This window comes from Leopardus geoffroyi, chromosome C3 (genome assembly GCF_018350155.1).
Source record: "Leopardus geoffroyi isolate Oge1 chromosome C3, O.geoffroyi_Oge1_pat1.0, whole genome shotgun sequence".
Classification (NCBI taxonomy): Eukaryota; Metazoa; Chordata; class Mammalia; order Carnivora; family Felidae; genus Leopardus; species Leopardus geoffroyi.
The window spans coordinates 14,950,562-14,964,058 of NC_059338.1; the positions used below are offsets into that span (position 1 = coordinate 14,950,562).

The 13,497-nt window shown below is 40.0% G+C and overlaps 1 protein-coding gene across 9 annotated transcripts in view; it reads left to right on the top strand.

Annotated features, from left to right (window-relative positions):
* ESRRG (estrogen related receptor gamma) overlaps positions 1-13,497 on the top strand; it is a 627,347-nt gene that overhangs the window by 184,105 nt on the left and 429,745 nt on the right. For 6 of the 9 annotated variants that reach the window (XM_045455764.1, XM_045455763.1, XM_045455767.1 and 3 more), the window contains one exon: positions 4,568-4,659. The exons of the other annotated variants lie outside the window; for them this stretch is intronic. The gene's annotated coding sequence lies outside the window, so the exon portion shown is untranslated. The remainder of the gene's footprint in view (positions 1-4,567; positions 4,660-13,497) is intronic. 9 annotated transcript variants of the gene reach the window in all.

Consider the following 13,497-nt stretch of genomic DNA (forward strand, 5'->3'; position numbering starts at 1 on the left):
GGACTTTTGACCCTTCAAATCCTTCTTTTGTAAGATGTACCGTATTTTATTGCACTTTGCTTTATCACACTTGCAGATACTGTGTTTCTTTACGGATTGAAGGTTTGTGGCAACCCTGCATCAAGCAAGTCTACTAATGGCATTTATTTTCCCAAAGTGTTTACTCATTTAGTGTCCCTATGTCACATTTGGAGAATTCTCACAATATTTCAAAATTTTTATTATTATTATATTTTTATGGTGATCTGTGATCGGTGATCTTTGATGTTACTATTGTAATTGTTTTGGGGGGACACAGTGTACTCATATGAGACAATGAACTTAATCACTTAATGTGTGTGTTCTTCCTGCTCCACCCACTGGCCATTTCCCTTCTCTCTCTCTCCCTCTCTCCCTCTCTCCCTCTCCCCCTCTCTCTCCTTCTTTCCCTCTTTTTCCCTCTTTTTCCCACTCCCTCTCCCTCTCTGTCTCCGTCTTTCTCCTTCTCTCTTTCCGCCCTTTGGGCCTCCCTATTCTCTGAGACACAACAAAATTGAAATTAGGCCAATCAATAAGCCTACAATGGCCTCTGAGTGTTCAAGTAAAAGAAAGAGTCACACATCTCTCACTTTACATCAAAAGTTACAAATGATCAAGCTTAGTGAGGAAGGCCTGTTGAAAGCTGAGAGAGGTCAAAAGCTAATAAGCCTCTTGCTCCAAACCGTTAACCAGATTATAATGCAAAGGAAAAGTTCCTGAAGAAACTTAAAGGTGCTACTCCCAGTAAACACAGGGATGATAAGGAAGTGAAACACCGGCTCTGATATAGATAAAGTTTTAGAGGTCTGGCTAGAAGATGAAACCAGCTACATAAATTCTCTTAAGCCAAAGCCTCATCCAGAACAAGATCCTAACTCTCCCATTCTAAGAAGGCTGAGAGAGGTGAAGAAGCCGCAGAAGAAGAGTAGGAAGCTAGCAGAGGTTGGTTCATGAGGTTTAAGGAGAGAAGCTATGTTTATAACCTCAAAGGGCAAAGTGACGCAGCAGGTGCTGATGTAGAAGATGCAGCAAGTTATCAGGAAGATCTAACTAAGATAATTCATGGAGGTAGTGGGCCGCCTGGGTGGCTCAGTTATTTGAGCACCGACTTCTGCTCAGGTCATGATCTCACGGTTTGGGAGTTTGATCCCCACCTCGAGTTCTTTGCTGACAGCTCGGAGCCTGGAGCCTGTTTCCTATTCTGTGTGTCCCTCTCATTCTCTCTCTTTGCCCTGCCCCTGCTCATGCTCTGTCTCTCTCTCTCTCTCTCCAAAAAAAAAAAAAATAATAATAATAATAATAAAAAAATAAAATAAAAAGATAATTCATGAAGGTGGCTACACTCCACAATAGGTTTTCCATGTAGACAAAACAGCCTTCTATTGGAAGAAGATGCCATCTAGGACTTCATAGCTGGAGAGGAGAAGTCAGTGCCTGGCTTCAAAGCTCCAAGGGACAGGCTGACTCTCCTATTAGGGGCTGAAGAAGCTGGTGACTTGAAGTTGAAGCCAGTGCTCATTTACCACTCAGAACGTTCTAGGGCCCTTAAGAATTATGTTAGTCTATCTTTTGTGATGAGCACTGGGTGTTGTATGGAAACCAATTTGACAATAAATTTCATATATTAAAAAAAACACTAGGGATAATGTAATTAAAAAAAAATTATGTTAGTCTAGTTTGCCTCTGCTCTATAAATGGAATAGTAAAGCCTGGATGACAGCCTATCTTTTTACAGCCTGGTTTACTGAATATTTTAAGCCCACTGTTGTGACCTGCTCAGAAAAGAAGATTCACTTCAAAATATGACTGCTTATTGACAATGCACCTGGTCACCCAAGAGCTCTGATGGAGATGTACAAGACCAATGTTGTTTTCATGCCGGCTGTCACAACATCCAGTCTGCAGCCTATAGATCAAGGGAGTAATTTTGACTTTCAATTGTTATCATTTAAGAAATACATTTGCTAAGGCTATAGCTGCCATAGATAATGATTCCTCTGATTGATCTGGCAAAATAAATTGAAACCTTCTGGAACAGATTCACCATTCTAGATGCCATTAAGAACATGTGTGATTCATGGCAAAAGGTCAAAACATCAACATTAACACATATTTGGAAGAAGGTGATTCCAGCCTTCATGGATGACTTTGAGGAGTTCAAGACTTCAGGGGAGGAAGTAAACGCAGATGTGGTAGAAACAGCAAGAGAATTAGAAGTGGAGCCTGTAGATATAACTGAATTGTGCAATCTCATGATAAAACGTTAATGGATGATGAGTGTCTGAGCAAAGAAGGTGGTTTCTTGAGATGGAACCTACTCCTGGTGAAGATGCTGTAGATGCTATTAAGATTGTTGAAATGACAGCAAAGGACTTAAAAAATTACATAAGCTTAGTTGGTAAATAAAGCGTGGCAGGGTTTGGGAGGATTGACTCCTATTTTGAAAGAACTTCTACTATGGGTAAAATGCTACCGAACAGTGTCAGGTGCTACAGCGAAATCGTTTGCGAAGCAAGAGTCACTTGATGAGGCAGACTTCATGGTCTTAGTTTAAGCAATTGTCAGAGCCACCCAAGCCTTCAGCAACCACCACCCTGATCAGTCAGCAGCCATCAACATTGAGGCAAGACCCTCTACCACAAAGAAATTACATGTCACTAAAAACTGAGATGATGGTTAGCATTTTTAGCAATGAAGTATTTTTAAAATAGGGTATGGACATCGTTTTTGAGACATAATGCTATTGTGCCCTTAGTAGACTACATATAGTGTAAACATAACTTTTATATGTACCGGGAAACGAAAAAATTCATTTGACTTGCTCCATTTCAAGTCTTGCTTTATTTTCACGGTTTGGAACCCACCTGCAGTGTCTCCAAGGTTTGCCCGCACTTCTTGACTTGTAAGCTTTAAAAACAAAACAAAACAAAACAAAACAATCACAAAAAACTAACAACCTACGTTGGTTCCCCTCAAGCTTCTTACCCTGTAGTGTTAGTTGGATGGGTTCCCACCTCATTTTTCCTTAGACTTAAACAAATTACAACATTTTAACAGGACTTCTGTGTTCTCAGTCCCAGGAAATAAATAGGGTTGAATTCTCACATCGGAGTCATCTTGCTTCATTCTCATTCATTGAGTATACTGGAAACATCTTCTGTTTTTATTTGCAAAGCACCTTTCCTTCCCGGTTCTGGACCCTGTCAAATTCCAGTGCATGCAGGAAACCTCCTCGGTGTCTGGGGTTAGCAGATCTTCAGCTCTCATTGTCTGCAAGACTTTATTTACAAATTACCCCCTTTGTCTTCCAGTAGTCAAGTTGTCCTCTTCAGCATTAAAGCCAATGATCCAAGTTTGATTCCGGTTGCTTTTTGTAGTCCAGGGAATTGAGGTGAAGCTGGAATTGAAACTTCAACTTGCTTCATTGTCGAGCATTTTATTTTTAACCTCATTCTGTAAAGAAAAGGGCAAAAGCTGTGGGTGTGGCGGTGTCTTAAGTGAATGTGATTTAGAGCTCCTCTGAGAATCTTCTAATCAAAATACAGGCATCTCTTTGAAGCGTTCACTCCCCAAAGTCTACAGTTACCGCATTCGTGCCTCAAGGGGTATAACAGAAGATGGCCTGGTACCACCTGATTAATGAGTTTTCCACATCTTTTCCTTAATGAACTGCACTGGATCCTGTATCCAACAAATTGTTAGAGGCCTTTCAGTTGTCCATTGGTCACACCCTTCTCGTCTTCTGCTTCTCCTTTCCCTGGGTTGCAAGTCCACAGAAGAATTCCCCTGGGTTTCTTTTGCTCTGGAGAGTTTTCTTCTAGATGAAAGGGTGTTTTTTTTTTAGATGGGAGAGGGGTTCAGTCAGGTCACATGGAATTGCCATGTCTGTACATCAAGATTGGTAGAATATTGATAGTTTCATGCGGTTCTACCTAACAACTTCTCCTGATAAACATTCTACCTAAAATAGCATTTTGAAGTGCATGTCTAGCTAAAACCCACTGTGCAGTTTTTTGAAAGAGAAACTTGACATATTTTTCCAATCAGGAAACTTCTGTTTCTCTAACCTGCTCCCTTTTTTCTGAGGATCAGAGAAATAAGAGACAAAACCCTCATATTTGGAGAAAGTCACATATTTTGAGCTGGATGTGAAATAAGTAGGAAATCCTTTGGTCCCTGTGATAGAATTTTTTTCTGAAAGTTATAAATGGGAGTTATCATGGAAACTGCTTTGAAACCTTAACTAGAGCATTCACTATAAATAAGAGAGGAGCAGAAGATTAATAAATCTGATAAAGCTGAGAAAGAAGAAAACTTGAAATAAGAAATGAGGACTGTACCTCGTTTGAGCATTAATATGGCCCTGAGTACATATATAGGAAAATCAAAGACTTGCTCAAGGCAGAGCATGCGAAGCCATAGCTATTAATGTGTGCTTAACTCTATTGCCTGGGAGATTTTATTAAATGCAGCGGCCAAGGAAATTGACCTCACTTTTTTTTTTTCCTTTTTTGGGTTGGATCCTTGCTCACGTCACGTAAATGAATAGAGCTGACAATTTACTGGCTCATCAATGAAACAATATTAAATTATGAAGATGTAAGGAAAAAATCCTACGCTAACATTGTTGCAGTTTGAAAGGTAAGCTGTCCCCTACAAGAGTAGGAGATATTAATGTTCATTTAAAAACCTGTATAACATAATGCCAGGTGATACACATTATAGGGTTAAGTGGCCTCTTGATACCTTTGATTCACTGCGGTCCTGGCATGTATCTCATTAGCAACGTACATGAAGAGGCTCCCATGTTTTTTCTTGTTCTGTCTTTTAAAACGCAAAAACACCCATTGTTCACGCTTTTAAAGTGTTTTATTTTATGGGATATTCTGACAAGTTGGGCTCTACTGAATGTGTGTTACAGTGATCGTGGGGTTCCTTTTCAGAGGTTTTGCCCTTGTTTTTATTGGTTCACCATACTGACCATGAAACATAGCTGTCAGAGCCAGACTGTTTCTTAATTCTTGTCTTTCGGGGATGCGGAAGAAACAAAGTATTATTTTTCTTGCTGTCTTGTCCCTTGCTTAAGGTTGGAAGCCTCTTCCTAATCCTGTCTTCTGTGAACTTATTAAAAGGACTTGGTATCCCGTCTCTTACCAATCAAATACCTAGTTCTTCCCAAGTATACCTAGATATTAAGTCTTTACTTCACTTTTGAAAGAAAATCATCCTGCTGTTCTTGGCCACCATCGTTACTCAGTTGGTCAACTGGACACAGGCTCGTCTCTTGAATTTAGAGCCCCGTTGTAATGACTGCCTGACAGGATCCGAATGTGGAGAGGTCCTTTTTGTGGAAATAGTTCCTGCTTCCCTCTGATCCTCAAATGGGCTTACAACTCAGGAAAGGTGACAAACCACTGCCCTAAGCAGTTAGCTCTTCCAAGGCAGTATCAGTAATTTATTTGTCACCCCCAGTACCTGCTGCAGGGTCTGGTGCAGAGTGGGTGTGCAAGAAATTCGTGCACACTAGCTGACGATGATGCCTCTCCGTCCTGCTCGGTGCTGACCCCTCTGCAGTGAGTCAGATTTTCTGAACAGCATTCAGCAGATTTCTGCTTCAATGTGGAAAATGGCACTTTAGAAGTCGAATTACCTTTTTCATGGCACCCAAGTTGCTTAATTTGCAAATTGAGAATAATTTAGGCAATGGGAGAATATGTTTCCATGTGTGAGTGGATTGAAATGAGTTTGGTGTTCTGTCTGCTCCTTTAGCTCAAACTATCGTAAAATGGAGTTCTGGCCAAGAATCATTCAGTTATATGGTTCTGGGATATCATCTGTGTTTTGTGTAACATCAGTTTAGTTTTAATTATTGGTGATAGTTAAATCTGTGCTTCTTGTAAACTGAAGGTATGCCCTACCTTTAGAAACCAGAATGTGCTGCAAATTCATGCTTCCTATGCCTTTGCATGAAGGGACACTTATTTGCACTCTATAAATAACTTGGTTTTATAAAATAATTTATCACAAGATTCCTTTAAATAACCACCTCTCTTAGAGCATTTGAAATATGATTTGATTTGAACAAAATCAATGTCCACTCACTCAACTTTTCAAGAACACATCTGCTTTGTCATGTGAGGCAGGTGACGGGAGAAAAATCAAGCAACAAGGAATGAGGGTCTTAAGTGAGCTGAATAGGAATTAATTTAAAATTTAGAAAAAAAAAATTTGCTTTTCTAGAGTTTCCCAGGGAAAACACCTTCACCTTTATCACCTCCAAAGTACATAAGAAAAAAAAAGAGCAGGCCAATTTTTAGTTTGGAGAAGATAAATCTATTTCTTCGGTGGGTCGCATTCTGCATTATGCATGTGCGTAAAAGTGAGGTTTGCTTTGATCCTGACTATTAAAAGTTTATTTTTAAACTCAGACTGGGCAGGAATCCAGCGAAGCTCTTTCCCTGCGTGCATCCTGGTTTCAGGTCCTCAGCCTGGCGGAATGTAGCTAAGCAGCAGGAAGTAGTTGAAAAGTGTGGAGACTTGGTGAGCGTTAGGGTTTTTTCCCCCCTTCTTCCCCTCCATTTTTGAAATTCAAATTGAATGCAATTTTCAGCTCATTTGAGCCAGAATATACTGTTGCTGAGCTTCAGTGGCTCTTAAATTCAAACTCACAGGAGAAAACAGATATCATCTGTCACAGAGGGTGGGAGAGAGAACACTCCCCCTATTTTATTCACGGGAGGCAGAGCTCTAGTAACTAATTCAAACCTTTCTGCCTCATCGACTAATCATTCACCAGCGAACTTATCAACTAATCAATGAAACCTTTAAGACACTCATCTTAGGAAGTCGGGAGCAATTTCCCCCTCCCTTAAAAAAAAAAGTCATTGTTCAAGGCTATTTTTGTGTTGTTGGGATTTTAATACCTTTTTTGCAAACTGAGACAGAATATCCTGGCAATCTTTTTCCTGCCCTTCCTGACTATTTTTATTGTTTCCATCTTTAATGTCTTCGTCAATGCTATTTATTTATGACCGAGGATTAGCAGAAAGCTTACTGCTGGCTAAGTGAGGCCAAAATTTTGAGTTTTTTCTTCACTGAACAGACTGCCTGAAAAATAGTCTTCTTTCTTGGGGCAGATATAAATACCAATTAAAAGAGGAAGACGCTCTCGTACAGTCCCTGGGTTTGCTAGTGTGCCTTATCTTCAGGGTGGCTGCTCTAGTGTGGCTTGAGAATGCGTCTCGGGAAACTTCTGCTACTGGATATGTGCCCAGGGAATGCAAATGACGTGAACGAATGATAATCTGAAATCCCTGCTCTAATTTCAGAAAGGATGTGATGTGGCAATTCTGATTCTGAAATCTAGGTTTCATGCCTTACCACTGGTGCTTATCTTTGACTATTCTAATGTAATCCAGAATTTCCATGGGAACATGAAGTCCATTAACCTTCTCTCTCTCTCTCTCTCTCTCTCTCTCGCTTGCTCTCTCTTTTTGTTGAGGTATGTCTGTGAGAGACAATTATGATATTATTTCAAAGTAGGTAGGAGAAAAACAATTTGCTCCCTAAATATTATCTCTCATGAAATTAGCTCATACCCATCACATTTGGGGTTTAAAAATGTTTCACAGTGAGTGTATGATCAAGCCATATATATTTATGTGTGTGTGTGTGTGTGTGTGTGTCTACATGTCCTCAAGGTGTCCAGGAATGTGACAGCAGGAATTTCTAAACAAGTCATTTTCACATTAATAAAGGCGTCAACGACTTTATCCTCTAAGTGGTAATGTGCTTGTGCCTTCTGCCCCTGGTGGAAGACATTTATTTCATTGCTTTTATAAAAAGAATACCCTCACTTGTTAACCTGTTTCTCACTACGATGCCTTAATACAACTACCAAGACTATATTGTTGTTTCTTTGACTTCACTGTAAGAAGCCAAACTACCTTGACGAGGAATCCAATCCACATTTTTAGCTAATTACGAAGTTAGAATTTTAACTTTTCTACTGAAATATCAGATCTCTTCAATATGCAGGTAATTACTGAATGCTTACTATGTGCTAGACCTCCATTATGCTGAGATTTATAACATGCAAAATAGTAGTTTTCTAAACCCAAGTGAGGTAGATATTGGAAATGAAATATCAGCATCAATTAGGCAGGAAACGGTGAAGCTTGAGAAGCCTTCAGGTTCTCAGATGATTCTCAAATATGTAGTCCCTCTTGTTTTCCTCAGTCGGTATGAAACAAAAATGATCTAACTTGGAGGTAGGAGAAAAGGTGAGACAAAATAATCAGTGTAAAGGATAAGAAATATATATACGTAAATGCTAAATGTATCCTATTCTTCAACAACTGCTTACAGCGCTGGGTAAGTAAGGATGGACAAGTGGGGTGCTGTAATCCTGCATTGTAAAGTGGGTAGGCCAGGGGTGAGCAGAGGAGAGCAAGGAAGCCAATTCAGGAGGAAGGAAAAGCTGGAGTGGAAGGGAGAATGTTTGAGGCAGGGGCTTGGTACGCTGTGTGGGAGCTTGCTCATACCCAGAGGGGCAGTAGTTAAATTTCTAGAAATTTCATGAGCCAGCTTTTACAATATATCATTAAAAATTAAATTATATGAACTTACAATAAATCACTTATATTAAAAACAAAAGTAATGAATGCTGAAAACTTATCACTTCCTAATTATATCCCTCCCCATGCATTGCAATTATCTGTGCTCTTGAGATGTGTCCATCATATTGGGAGGTGGAAATACCGTCTGTGATGTGCTGCACATCTCTTCCCAGCAGCAGGTTCCATGATGCTATGTTGGTACCTTGACACCAGCCATGGGAAGAGTATTTATTCCACAGAAATTGGCGAATGCTAAAAATTGGGGCTTTTTTTTTTCATTTGAGAGCCAATTATTAAAGACAAAACAGACAACATGGAGAGTGGAGGGTGGGAGCAGGGCTAAAAAGCTGGGAGGTGTGAGAGGAAAAATGCCAGAGAGCAGGGTTACAGGAAGAGAATGGTTTCCTTTTATTATTGAAGAGTAGAGCATTACGTTAGGCAAACAGTTCACAGTCTTTTAGAAATCATTGGGAGCCATTGACCATTTTTAATACATTTTATTATTATTCTAATCCATGTTCTCTATAGAAAATTTGAAAATAGAATAATAGCTTATAATTCTATAATTATTGGTATGTGCCCCATACTTTTTTTTTTCAACGTTTATTTATTTTTTTTGGGACAGAGAGAGACAGAGCATGAACGGGGGAGGGTCAGAGAGAGAGGGAGACACAGAATCGGAAACAGGCTCCAGGCTCTGAGCCATCAGCCCAGAGCCCGACGCGGGGCTCGAACTCACGGACCGCGAGATTGTGACCTGGCTGAAGTCAGACACTTAACCGACTGCGCCACCCAGGCGCCCCTGCCCCATACTTTTTAAGTGCTTTAAATATAATACATCATTTAATCCTGAAAGTAGCCCCATGGAGGAGTTGCTATTCTCCCATGTTAAAATGGGGAAGGTGAGTGCAGAGAAGTTCAGAAGTCTGGCCAAGTAAAGGAGTATGATTTGAATGCAGGGAATTAGTTCCACCTAGAAGTTCACTCTGCTCTGCTGCTGTTCCGTGCAGAAATGACAACCCACGATGATCCCCCACCTGGCCTCATAGTAGCAACATTTAGGAGGGGGAGAGGCACTCCTTCAGTTGTAGACAATGAAGATTTGGGGTGTGAGGAATCTAAGTGGGGAGGATCCCCTAGCAAATCAGCTTCGAGGGGAGCACAGGCCCAAACTCGAGAAAACCCCTGCACGTGGATGTGAGAGAATATTCATCATCACAGGGATCGAGCATAGAAAGAAGAGCTTTTGGGAAAGGTAAGCTTTAGGAAGAAACGCAAGAAAGGAATCATGGATGAGAGAATGAGCCGTTGGAAAGGGAAGAGAAATACAGGGGAGCATCAAGCACAGTGTCCTGAAGATACGGAGGAAGAGTTTGGGGAAGGAGTTGCTAATGAACAACGAGGGCTTCTGTGCAGTTTCGTAATGGTAACCATATAATTTCTCATCCCAACTGAGTCACTTTGAGCGTGAAGGGGGTGCTATTAATAATTAGGCCAGGAAAGCAAAATAACAAGGGAACAGTGAAGTATGATCACACTAGGTTTGCAAATGGTTGAAAGTGGTAGATTTCTAAGAATTCATGATGGTCTGGAAAGGATTTCTTTTTGACCAACATTTACTGAGCATCTACCATGAGGAATGCTAAGTGCTGAAGATAAAGATACATATGGCAAAGTTAAAAAAAAACATTTTGTTGGGGGAAAACCGAGAAATTTGGTGTTTGAAGCATAATCTTCCTTTGCCACTCACACCCAGAAGCAGTCACTATTCACAGTTTATTAATAGCTTTTTCTACACATTCCAATGGTTATAGAGATATCTATCTAACTAGTCTTGTTTCCAGCTAAAAAAAATGCAACTTCCCACATACCATCAGCCTGCAATTTACTTACTGAGCATATATACATCTTTTCAGGTGAGTGAATATTTAGTATCCTCTTAAATGGCCATATCATAATATTTGTCTATTCCCTTATTGATAGACAGCCCTTTTTTGGTGCTATTTCCGTGATGGTATCTCCTTTTTTTTCTTGTGGTCCTATTTCCATAGGAGAGATATATAGAGTAGGATTGCTGAGCCAGAGTGGATCTCCATTTTCAATTTTACATTAAACTGTCAGTTGATAGCTTAAAAACTATATAAAATAACTCTTGTACCAACCTTGTATGAACACCCACTTCCTAGTTAGCCATGGTTATATCAAACTCAAATTTTTTGCCCATTTATTATTGGGAAGTGGTATCTTATAATTATTTCAATTAGCATTTTAAAAATTATTAATGAAGCTGAGCATCTTAATTTTATTGGTCATTTGTATCTTTTTTAGTGAATTTACATCTTCATAATCTCTTGCTAATTTTTATGTGTTGAAATAGTCATCATTGCCCTTATTTGTTGAAACTTTTTCCACAACAAGAATATTAACCTCTTTTCTCTTCAATGTGTTATGAAAATCTTTCCCATTTTATTTTTACTTTTTCATTTTGTTTTTGGTTGTCATTAAGGAGAAATGCTTGAATATGTTTTTTTTTTAAATTTTTTTTGTGGCTTCATTTTCTGTCTTCCTTAGATTGATCATTCCCCCTCAAAAGAAAGAAAAAGAGTATTCATTTTATTCTAAATCTTTTATCTATTTTTTCAACATAATTCTTGATCCTCATAACTCGTAGACTATTGGGGAACATGGCTGCAAGTGTGGGTATTTTGATTGCATTTGATCAGAGCTCTAACTAAGGGGGAGTCCAAGAGCTATGAGAATCCCAAGGAGGGTACTTGGGTCAGTTGGGTGCAGGGGAGAGAGGGGGTGCAGCTGGGCTTCCTGTAGGTGGGGTTTCGAGCTGAGGGAAATGGCAAGTTAAGGAGACTTGGAAACTTTTAGGATGTCAGGATGTTTTACAGGACAAGGAAAGAAGGGCCATGTGCTTTTGTGGGATGGGACAAGGGAAAGCATTTTTAATATTGGGGAAAGCTATTTTTCTGAAATTTTCAAAATCTCCACAAAGAGTCGGTATTATTTTTATGGTCAGAAAAAGTAATTTTGAGTTGAAGAAAATGAAACCTCTGAATGTAGGATTGAAGAAACTAAATCATAAGTCAGGAAAGGTAAGAAACACCTCCACCTACAAGGTTAGGATGGGACAAAGAGGGACAGAGATCTGTGTTTGAGAATTAGAAGGAATTTGCACATCATCTTTAATATCTATGTGCCTTTCTCCAGTTACTTGGGGGCCAGGTGATGACAGGTGCCTGCTAACTGAACTCGACCTTCAGCCTTTCAACTTTCAAGTCTCACTGTGGGCCACTCCGGGATAATATCCCATTATCTACAATGAGGTCCTTTCTGACTAACTTGGCAGTGAAATCTCCATGGCGTTATCTCATCATGTACTTCTAGTTTTCACATACCATTGTGTTTCTCTACTCTTCACTTTAAAATGTGTAACCACTATGGGACCTCATGTGTTCAAACTGGCATGCTTCAGACTTGCACTGCCTTCTGTCTGGGACCCCTCACAAATCTTTGTCAGGCCTACTGGAATCCTTCATCCTTCAAGTCCAGCTTATACATCATCTCTTTGCTGTAGCCTTCCTTGAATTCATCAGCTAGAAGAAATCTAGATGTTGAAATGTGCCCTGGTACCATTTAAGTCTTATCCTAAGGCAACAAAGCGTAACAGTGATATTTTATAGTGATATACAATGATACATATTATGATGTTATATCTAGTGACATATAACATATATTCTAGTTATGTATTCATCCTAAAACACGAAAGTATATAATGATCATGTTCTTAGCTAGGTTGAAATTTCTGGAAGGGAAAAAACCATGTTCTACTTCTTGGCCATGTTCTCCTTTAATGCAGAGAAGTCTCATCTTCCAGGAAAAAAGGCTAGTAGACCAAGTCCTTTTGTAGAAACAAATCCATGGACAGCAGAGGCAAGAGAAGGTGAGGGATGAAGGTACTCACAGGATCATCAGAATATAAAGCCATTTCCTTAACGTAATGGGATAGGAGCTTGAGGAGAGCATAATTCTGAATAAACCTCAGAAGGAAGTGAGCCTAGGAAAACACAGGGCATGAATAAACGGACTACCTTGTACTCATGGTGGAGGGCCCAGAGGAAGTTAGACAGAAAATTGGAAATGAACCACATTCACACGTTCCCTAGCATTGAGTGGCCAAAGAGCAATACGATGCAAAAGAGACCTGAGTATATCTGAATCAGAAGTGTAAGAAGAGAGATTAAAGCAGCAGGAGAAGAAGAAGGGTATTTGTGAAGAGGGAGAAGTGAGTCAGAGAAAGGTTCTTCAGAGGGGATGTGAGTCAGAGGAAGATTACATAATAAACTTGGCTGAATGTCTGTGAAGTGAGGACAGTGATGGACCTAGACAGGAGAGAGATCCAATGAAGCCATGAGGGGCCTAATAATTGGGGTGAGGTAAGAGTGACATAGTATGGGCAGGGGTGAGAGGTGTTCTGGGGTGGGGAAAATCAGGCACAGTTTCTGTGAGGACCCAGGGAGGATGATGGCCTAACAGGCAAGACGGTTATGCTTGGAAAGGGATCACACTTAGCATCTTTAACAGTTGAATAGCATCTTACACCAGGAAGGGACTAGGGAGGTCTGGTTCAATGTCTGAGGTGCTTAATGTCATCTCTGGGCAGGCCTCATGGCTTCTCTCTCTCCTCTGTCTCCACCCCGGCCAAGCCAAACAGCTTTACATCCCCTACACTGTTATGTTCTTTCTCATTCATACCTGCAGTTCTCTGTCTGGAATGTTCTTCTATACACTTTTTGTTATTCATCTAACTTCTATTCAAATTCCAGGGCTCTGCCTAAAGACATTTATTTAA